Below are 7,984 nucleotides of genomic sequence, written 5' to 3' on the forward strand. Positions count from 1 at the left end.
TATATGTCTAATTTAGAAAAGTTTAGTTCTTATAAGTTTAGTTTAACAAAATTAAGTACAAAAGAACAGGATTTAGAGTATTTTTCATCATAATCATAGAATATTACAAATCGGCCCGGGCATCACCAACAACACAAACATTTTATAAAAAAAATGATAGTGCGTTGTAATACTCGAATCTTTACACCTTACCATAAAATCTTTACACCTTACCATAAAAGGAACAAGGGTGTACACTGTTCAAATGAACAGTAATTGTGCACATCGTTTCAGCTCAAAACGACTTCCTTGGCTGCGTTTGGTGTAGAGCTCTTGGGCCTTTTATTGGACTTCCTTTAGGCGTTGGGCCTTCTCCTCACATTATTATGTTAGATTCTATGTGTAGTCTGTCGGTCTGTCCCCATCCCCTTCCTTTTATCTTTCCTAAACCAAACGCACACCTCCGCCTTTCCTCTTTAATCAACAATGGCGATTCATCGCGATCACTCCCAGGTTTGTTTTGCGTTAAATAATTCTTTGGAGTAGACTCAATTCATTATGGGTATGTTATTGTGAGCATACAAACAAGTAATTTCGCAAACCCTAATTTGCTCGATCTCACGTAAATCAATCGAACCCCCATTTAATTCGACAAAGATATCGATTTTCCCAGGGGTTTGTCTCTCAGCTCATTATTCTCTGTTTTTAGGATTTTTTTGCGTCCTAATTTGATTAATTCGATGGATTTTGGGAGGTTTTGTTTGCAGGTGGGGTCGTAAGTTTAGTACAAGCAAGGAGGAGTAAGTTGAAGCGGAGGTTGATGTTGAATATGCTTATGTTATCGAAGGTGAAGGCGTCGAAAACCGGGGCGTTCGGAAGTCCAATGATAGTGAATTAGGTTCTCTCTTTGGGGTGGGCGTTACTGGTAAACTACCGCCATTGCTGACTCCTTTTCATTTGTCTATTTTTGACTACCAAATTTCTATATTATAAATGTCGTAACTGTAAACTACCAAGTTTTGCTAACTAAATTACATTGAAGGTACTCTCCCTTTTGCCATTCTCTTTGTTTCATGGATACTTTCATTTAGTACTCTCTTCATCCCATTTATATTGTCGTCATTTGATTTGATTAGATGTTGTATTTAAGATAAAGGTTATTGCCTCATTGATTTTCATGGTGAAATCACAGTTGTATGATTTAAGAGTTTTTCCTCTAATCCTAATTTGACCATCAAATGGGTGAGGCAGGCCAAGTTTGGGTTAAGTCGATTTTGTTAGGTGTATCCCGTAAACTACAAAATTGGCCTCTACAGGTTTGGCTTGGTAAGACTCGTAATATGAATTGTTGTTAATCATAGAACTCAACGTGTTGTGTCAACTCATAATCCTCTCAAAGGTTAACAGTAATGATAACCCTTTCAACAATTAACAATCTCTTCTTTTTCCTATTAGCAAGTTCTTGATTTGAAAATTGTTTAGTCAAGCTTTGCAGAACATCAAGATGGTGTATGCGCCACATGAACAAGGGTTGTACACTGTTCAAATTATTTCCCTGATTTTAAGACCAAATAACCATTTGTTAGGTTATTTTTTAGTTGACAAAAGAAAAATGATAAATTAGGTTGATATCGACCTATGTCCAGTATATTAAGTCACAAACTGTTATTATCAAGGAAGATTGTTCACCCTCTTACAGAGTTATTAGTAACTCAAACCCCCTTTTGATCGACTTAGTTTGGTGCCCTTTTTATGTGTCTGGTGGTGCATACGTTACTTTCCAAGTGATGTATGGTGATATACTGATATATTTAAAGTAATTTTTTTAAATGAGCCATATCAACGATTAAATTTTTAGGCAAAATCATAAGTCTATATCAGCCTATGAAATACAAATCATAAGTCTATAGGGTGTCCTACCAACTGATTTTGTCAGTTGCTTAAATCAGTTGCTTTCTTACTATTTACCATATCTATTTTCCATATAGCCAGATATGGTAAATACTTGTAATGCATATCATTTGCTTTTTTTACTATTTACCAATGTCCAGGACATTGGTTGATAGTCCTCAACGCTAAAAAGTTGGATAACTGTGTCAGATAATGATTCTGGTTCCCTTGCAATGCAAACAAGCGTGAACAACCCTAAGGGTGATTTAAGTGAGCATATGGGGATTTAAGGAAGCAATCTAAAGAAAGAAGTAATTCTAAGTTGTTCAAATTTTGCAAGCACACTTTATATTCTAGAATTATAGGGAAAATGCTATTTTTGATAAGGATGACGGCAAGTGAGCTAAACAAGTAGAGGATTGACATACTGCCTTTGTAATGTCCTTATTTTAGAAACTATGGTTTGCTATCTTTAATATATTTCTGGTTGTATACTCCGTACTTTCTCGACAATCGTATTGATTTTTTAAATGTCAATTATGAAGATGAGACGACTTTGAGCAAAATCACTGCCACAATGTGATTGAAGGAGCCACGAAGAAGGCATACAAGAAGGTAAAAGTTGATATAAGTTTCTTAATTGTTTGTTTTACAACTCCAGTTCTCCTGCAATTGATTTATTATAAGTTGATTCGTTGACTTTGATAAACTTCATAAAGTTCTTGCCAAACTATATGCCTTTTTAACTTGCGATCCGAATTAGGATTCTGGTTATAGGAGAGGGAAAACCACAAATAGAAACGCACATCGGTGACTCTTCCAGTATTGGGCATAGGGTTTTTTAGCAGAATTAACGCTTACGTAGCTAAGTGTTTCTCTTAAATGTCCATGATATTTAGGATGGTTGGTAGCAGTGGTTAATGTAGTTGGAGTAACAAGGAGAGTAATGAGTGGAAGGTAAAACAGAGGGTGGTATAATAAAATGGTGTTGAAGTCTGGTATTATATTAGTACCCATGCTCTAACATCTTAAACCAGGCCGGCCCAAATTATCATGGAAAACTCTTTATAAAAGTATGTAAATGAAAATTAGTGAGAATATATGATAGTACGAATTATTTCCTCTGGTTTGGATGTGCCTGTTCTGATGAGTTTGTCTATGGATAACTCCATAAAAGTAAGCCCGGTTAGGTCTATTTACGTTCTCCGTTTTCGCCAATTGTTATTATTTCGCGTTCTGGGTGCTTCTGTTTAGTTCTATTATTTCATTCTAATTTATGCTCACCATGGGACATGTTTTACTTTTTTTAGTCTTCGGGATTGTAGCCAAAGGTGTGTAAATCACTTTCTCCATTTTAAGTTTTTAGTATGGATTATCAGATCAAAAGAAGAAGCAGAGGGAGAAGGAGATAACGAGGGAGGGAGGGAGGAAGATGACTGACATTTTTTTATTATCGTTGGAGAAAATTCCTTTTGTAATGGCTAGGTGACGACATACTGCCTCAATGGGGAAACAAGGAAATGAATTGGAAGTGCTACACGGAATTGTTCAATCTCTATTGATTTTCGTAATCATTATGTTATCTCATATTGTAGTTGTGTACACATGTGTGACGTCTTGACGAGTTACTTGTTATTTTAAGGTGATTGGAGTAGTGTAGGTCTATAGGGCTTTAGTATTTTACACATCCAACAAATGAAATTTCAATCATGTAATTGTTCTTGTTCTTATTATATTGTAGATAGTCATTTATATTTAAGCGAACTGGAGTAGATGAATTGGGTTTTTTATGTTTTAAATTGAGTTGGATTATTATTGAGAAGTTTTGTCTTGAAATTACAGTCTTTGTTTAATTTGATAGCTACTCCTTCTAGCATAAATTTGTTTGGCTTGTTTTAGGTTTCAAAAGATGCACTTTTTGAGTTGCAGAATTATTTTTGCTTGTCAATTTACTGATGTTCAAACATGGCAGGTTCAAATTAAGGAGAATTTGATGTTCAAACATGGCAAGTAGAAAAGCAGGGGGGGTTTTCGCACGGTTTTACAAAATTCAATTGAACCAATGCATGTATAATGAATTTCCGTAGTATGCTGTATCTTTTTTCCGGGGTAGCCTGAGGCACAATAGAAGCTGATGTTGTGTAATGTGTGGAGTACATCACTGAGCATCGTACGCAACAAACATTAATACTGTTATGTGGGAAGTTCAAAAGCATGGTCTGCACACTTGAATAATGATTTCAGCAATTCTCTGAATTGTCTTTGTTTAATCCTCAGGAGCAATCGGTTAACATTAATCCTAGCTTTCTACGAGGTTTTTATAAGCAAGCTTGAAATCGCAGGCGGATCGATTGCAGTACTCTGGTATCATTTTATATTGTCTGTATAATGTGAAAAGATCGTTGATTATATCGAGGTTTTTTTTTTTTTTGAAGAAGAAATAGGCCTGAACGAAATTAATTTTAATTTAAGCCTTAATAAATATGCCTAGAAGAAAATTTCAAAGAAAAGGTTGTTCATAATCCATAAAATCTAACCAGAATTCAATCATCAGAATAAGACAATTTAAGGTATTTGTAAAAGAACATCTGATGATTACGATTGAAATAGTAATAAAGAAACAAAAAAGATATAAAGATCTATGCCATTTGTTTTTGGTTTTGAAATGCATTTTAAAGTTGGTAAAAAAATCGTATTTCCTGAGTTAGACGAGAAGGATTCGGATGTACGCAGCCTGAACCTTTAAATTTTTTAAAAAGAACATGTGATAAATAAGCCCTCTTGTAGTTTGCTCTTGGTTACCATATGTCCATATTCATAAAAAAAGAAAAGGTAATAATTCTCTATGCCATTTCTTTTTGCTTTGAAATTGAATATTAAAGTTGGTGACCAAATTCGTATTTTCAGAGTTAGTCGTCAGGGATTCTGATGTACGTGGCCTTTTGATGTTTTTCATTGAAGTCGTGATGTTCTTTGGATTATACCGTTTGGTTGTAAACTAACGCCATTGTTAACAAGTGTATTTGGATATGCATCAGTATGAACTAATTTCTCGTATTTAATTGCAGGGGAACTCGAGAAATCATGCCTTGCAGCTTGATTAGAGACTCGGAAGCCATTGCAACTCCCGGCTCAACTACACTGCGTACATGCTCAGGCGTGATGTGCCTGTTGTGTGCAAAGCGCAAATCCAACAACTTCGGAGATGGAAGAGTTCTTTGCTGGCTTTCACCTTCAACAACGAGAACAATTTAGATGGATCTTTCGGTACAAAAGGGGGAAACATAATCAGGTATTTATATAATTTCCAATGGTTTACATTCGATTTCTGTCTATTGATTTACTTTAACTTCTGGTTTAAAGTATTTCTTACCCGAGTTTGGATAAATTTCTGGAATCAAATTGGGTTTAGATTTGATTATCCATAAATATGTAGGTGTAAGCAAACAACAACATAGGTGCATGGTTTCTAATTTTGGTTAGCCAAAAATATAATTTCCTTAGTACAACTACATTTGGATGCAATCATAAATCATAATGACAGACTTCAATTTGAGTGTAGTTTAACTAACTGAACGCTAATGACATGGTTTCTAATTTTAAATCAGAACAAAACCCTCCGGTAAACACAGTGGTACCGATCACCGCAGTCAATAGAGTGGATTCCCGAAGAATAAAGGATCTCGTGGCAGCGGCGTGAGATAACGGCGTCGGTTCCCGGGACGGAAACATACATAGATAAAGCAGATATATCCAAATACCATAGTATGCTTTCTATTTATTGGCAGACCATACAGTTGTTTGGTGACCGGGTTTATGGTTTCGCCATGGGCTCCTGACAAGATCTAGGGATAAGGTCTAAATTCAAGGTATGTCTTTGCTTTCAGTTGTTTCCGTTGACTTTAATAATGAAAAACGGAGAAAGTAATTCATATTTTTGCAGACGATATTTGGGTTGATCTTCATTATTATAGACGATACTCAATTGCATTTTTTTTTGTAGCATTTTCAGAATTTGAGTTGGCAGAAAATTATGAATTGTTAACTAAGTTTTACTCTACTTTGTGATGCATGTTTCAACTGAATATGGGAGCTCAGCTGATAGTATCCGAAGGAAAGAATAGAATGTGTGAGAAAATATGTGGTCCACATCTTGCTCTGATTTGCGCTTGATGTCATTTGGAGCTGCTGGGTCCATGGTCCATGTTTGGTTGCTTAACACCTGCTTTATTGTCTTACAAGGTCACAAAGGCTGCCTAAGTTAATGAGGTACCTAGACTACCTACACTTGATAGAACTTTCAGGCCTCCTAAGATTTGGTAGTAAGCATAAAAGGTTCCCCTTGTATTGTGTGATTGTGTCAGACCTGTCAGTATTTTTAACGGGAAAGAGATGAGATAGATGAGTAATAGGGATAACATCAGTGAAGATGACTTTTTGACACCTCAAAATTTAGACGGTTTTTGTAGTTTTATTGTATTTTACATTTTTTATTTTATTCTTTGTGAGGGATGTTTTAATTAAAGGTAAATAAATGATTGGGACGGAGGTTGTACATTTATTTAAATTGTTCCGATTATGTTTAGTCAATTTTGAGATAATTTTTTGAAGGAAAAATGTTCTTCTGGGTTATTGTCATTTTCAGAATTGTGTAGTAGTAATGTCGCTTTATATTTAATATCCCGATTGCCTATTTAGGGGGCAGCCGCCTTTGCCCCTCTTCAACCACTGGTTTTTCTAAAGTTCAAGGTTTTTGAAGATCCGATGATTTCGACTGCTGATAAAGTTACTATTCATTGAGTTTTTTGCATTTATGGATAATGGATTATGTAACTTAATTGGGAGTAGGAATTGGTGTTTTTTTAATCAAGTTTGAATCTTTAGATTTGGTCAGTTAATATTCTAATTTTGAAGTTTCTCATTATCCAGTTACCATATGCCAGCAGTCTAGCATAACAGTAGTTACACATTATATGAGTAGTTACACATCGTATGCTTCTGATATATCTTTTGTTGAATAGGATCTGAAATTTGAACCCTAAACATATGGCGTCTAAAGCGGACAGAGTTGGATCGGCAGGGCCTCTCAAAAATACCCTTAGTAGAAGAATTTGATGTTCCTAAAATCAGTTACCGACACTATTTTCCTCTGGACTTTTAACAAACATTAGAGGCGATTGCTGGTGCACTGCCCTTTAAGTGTAGTTCTATCGGAAGTGTCGAACACACCCCAACAGCTTTCACGGCATGTATGTCTATTCAACACCACAAGAGTCTCCAAAGTTCTACCTATATGGTTGGGGATATAGGTCCAAATTTTATCTTGGCAAAGCAAAGCCTAGCTTGGTTGAGAAGGCTATACAATATTTAAACCATCTACGACATTGAAGTTAATGATGAAAACTATGATCCTAAGAAAATCGAGTCTGATGCAATATTGTGTGACTATAATCTAAAGACGTGTCTGAGCTTGGAAGGAAACATGCCAACTAAGGCCATGTAATCACACCACGTTTGAAATTTAATTAACTCGGGCTACTTATCGTGTAATCACCGATATCTAGAACTTGCCTCTTTTATAACTACGTAAACTGGATTATGTGAATTGTGGTTAATTTTATGAAAACCCTCTTTATAACTTTGTAAGAATTATGGATTAATGGTATCTTAATTATTCGTACTTTTGTTAATTTAAATCATTATTCACTATTTAAGTTCTCAAATCTGAAATCAATTATATCGGTTTCTATATCTTGGGGTATCGCACGCGGTGCATGCGATACAACAACTAGTGAAATGAAAAGGGAATAATAAGGAAATACCCACAAAATGAAGCACGGATTTTAAATCTAGTTTGGTGATTGTATAAGAGGAAGAGAAACACGAGTAATCGATTTGGGTTGTACAACTACAACTACAAGAGCGAAATTAGGAGATACTCCCTCCATTTTCCTATTTTTACCCATTTGCTTTTTGAAAGTCAAAGTTTTTGAAAACTATTTATTTATAAAACTAAAACATTTACAATAAATATCAAGACATCTTTCACGAAAAAAAATTTCAAGAAAAAAAACTAACATATAGACATCGAAAAATACGATTAAAGTGGCTTTTT

The 7,984-nt window shown here is 35.0% G+C and overlaps 1 long non-coding RNA gene across 8 annotated transcripts; it reads left to right on the forward strand.

The window, feature by feature from the left end:
* The first annotated feature begins 373 nt into the window (after positions 1 to 373).
* Positions 374 to 7,515, forward strand: LOC141633091 (uncharacterized). 8 transcript variants are annotated; one of them, XR_012537897.1, is made up of 7 exons: positions 374 to 492; positions 747 to 2,484; positions 3,842 to 4,233; positions 4,938 to 5,161; positions 5,478 to 5,738; positions 5,968 to 6,138; positions 6,891 to 7,515. It is a non-coding gene; the product is annotated as an uncharacterized LOC141633091 (long non-coding RNA). The 8 variants fall into 8 exon arrangements; XR_012537901.1 differs by lacking the exon at positions 6,891 to 7,515 and having other exon boundaries at positions 3,842 to 4,039; positions 4,147 to 4,233; positions 5,968 to 6,454; XR_012537896.1 differs by lacking the exon at positions 6,891 to 7,515 and having other exon boundaries at positions 747 to 2,304; positions 2,415 to 2,484; positions 5,968 to 6,454.
* The last annotated feature ends 469 nt before the right edge of the window (positions 7,516 to 7,984 follow it).

The sequence above is a fragment of the Silene latifolia genome, chromosome Y, assembly GCF_048544455.1.
Source record: "Silene latifolia isolate original U9 population chromosome Y, ASM4854445v1, whole genome shotgun sequence".
Classification (NCBI taxonomy): domain Eukaryota; kingdom Viridiplantae; phylum Streptophyta; class Magnoliopsida; order Caryophyllales; family Caryophyllaceae; genus Silene; species Silene latifolia.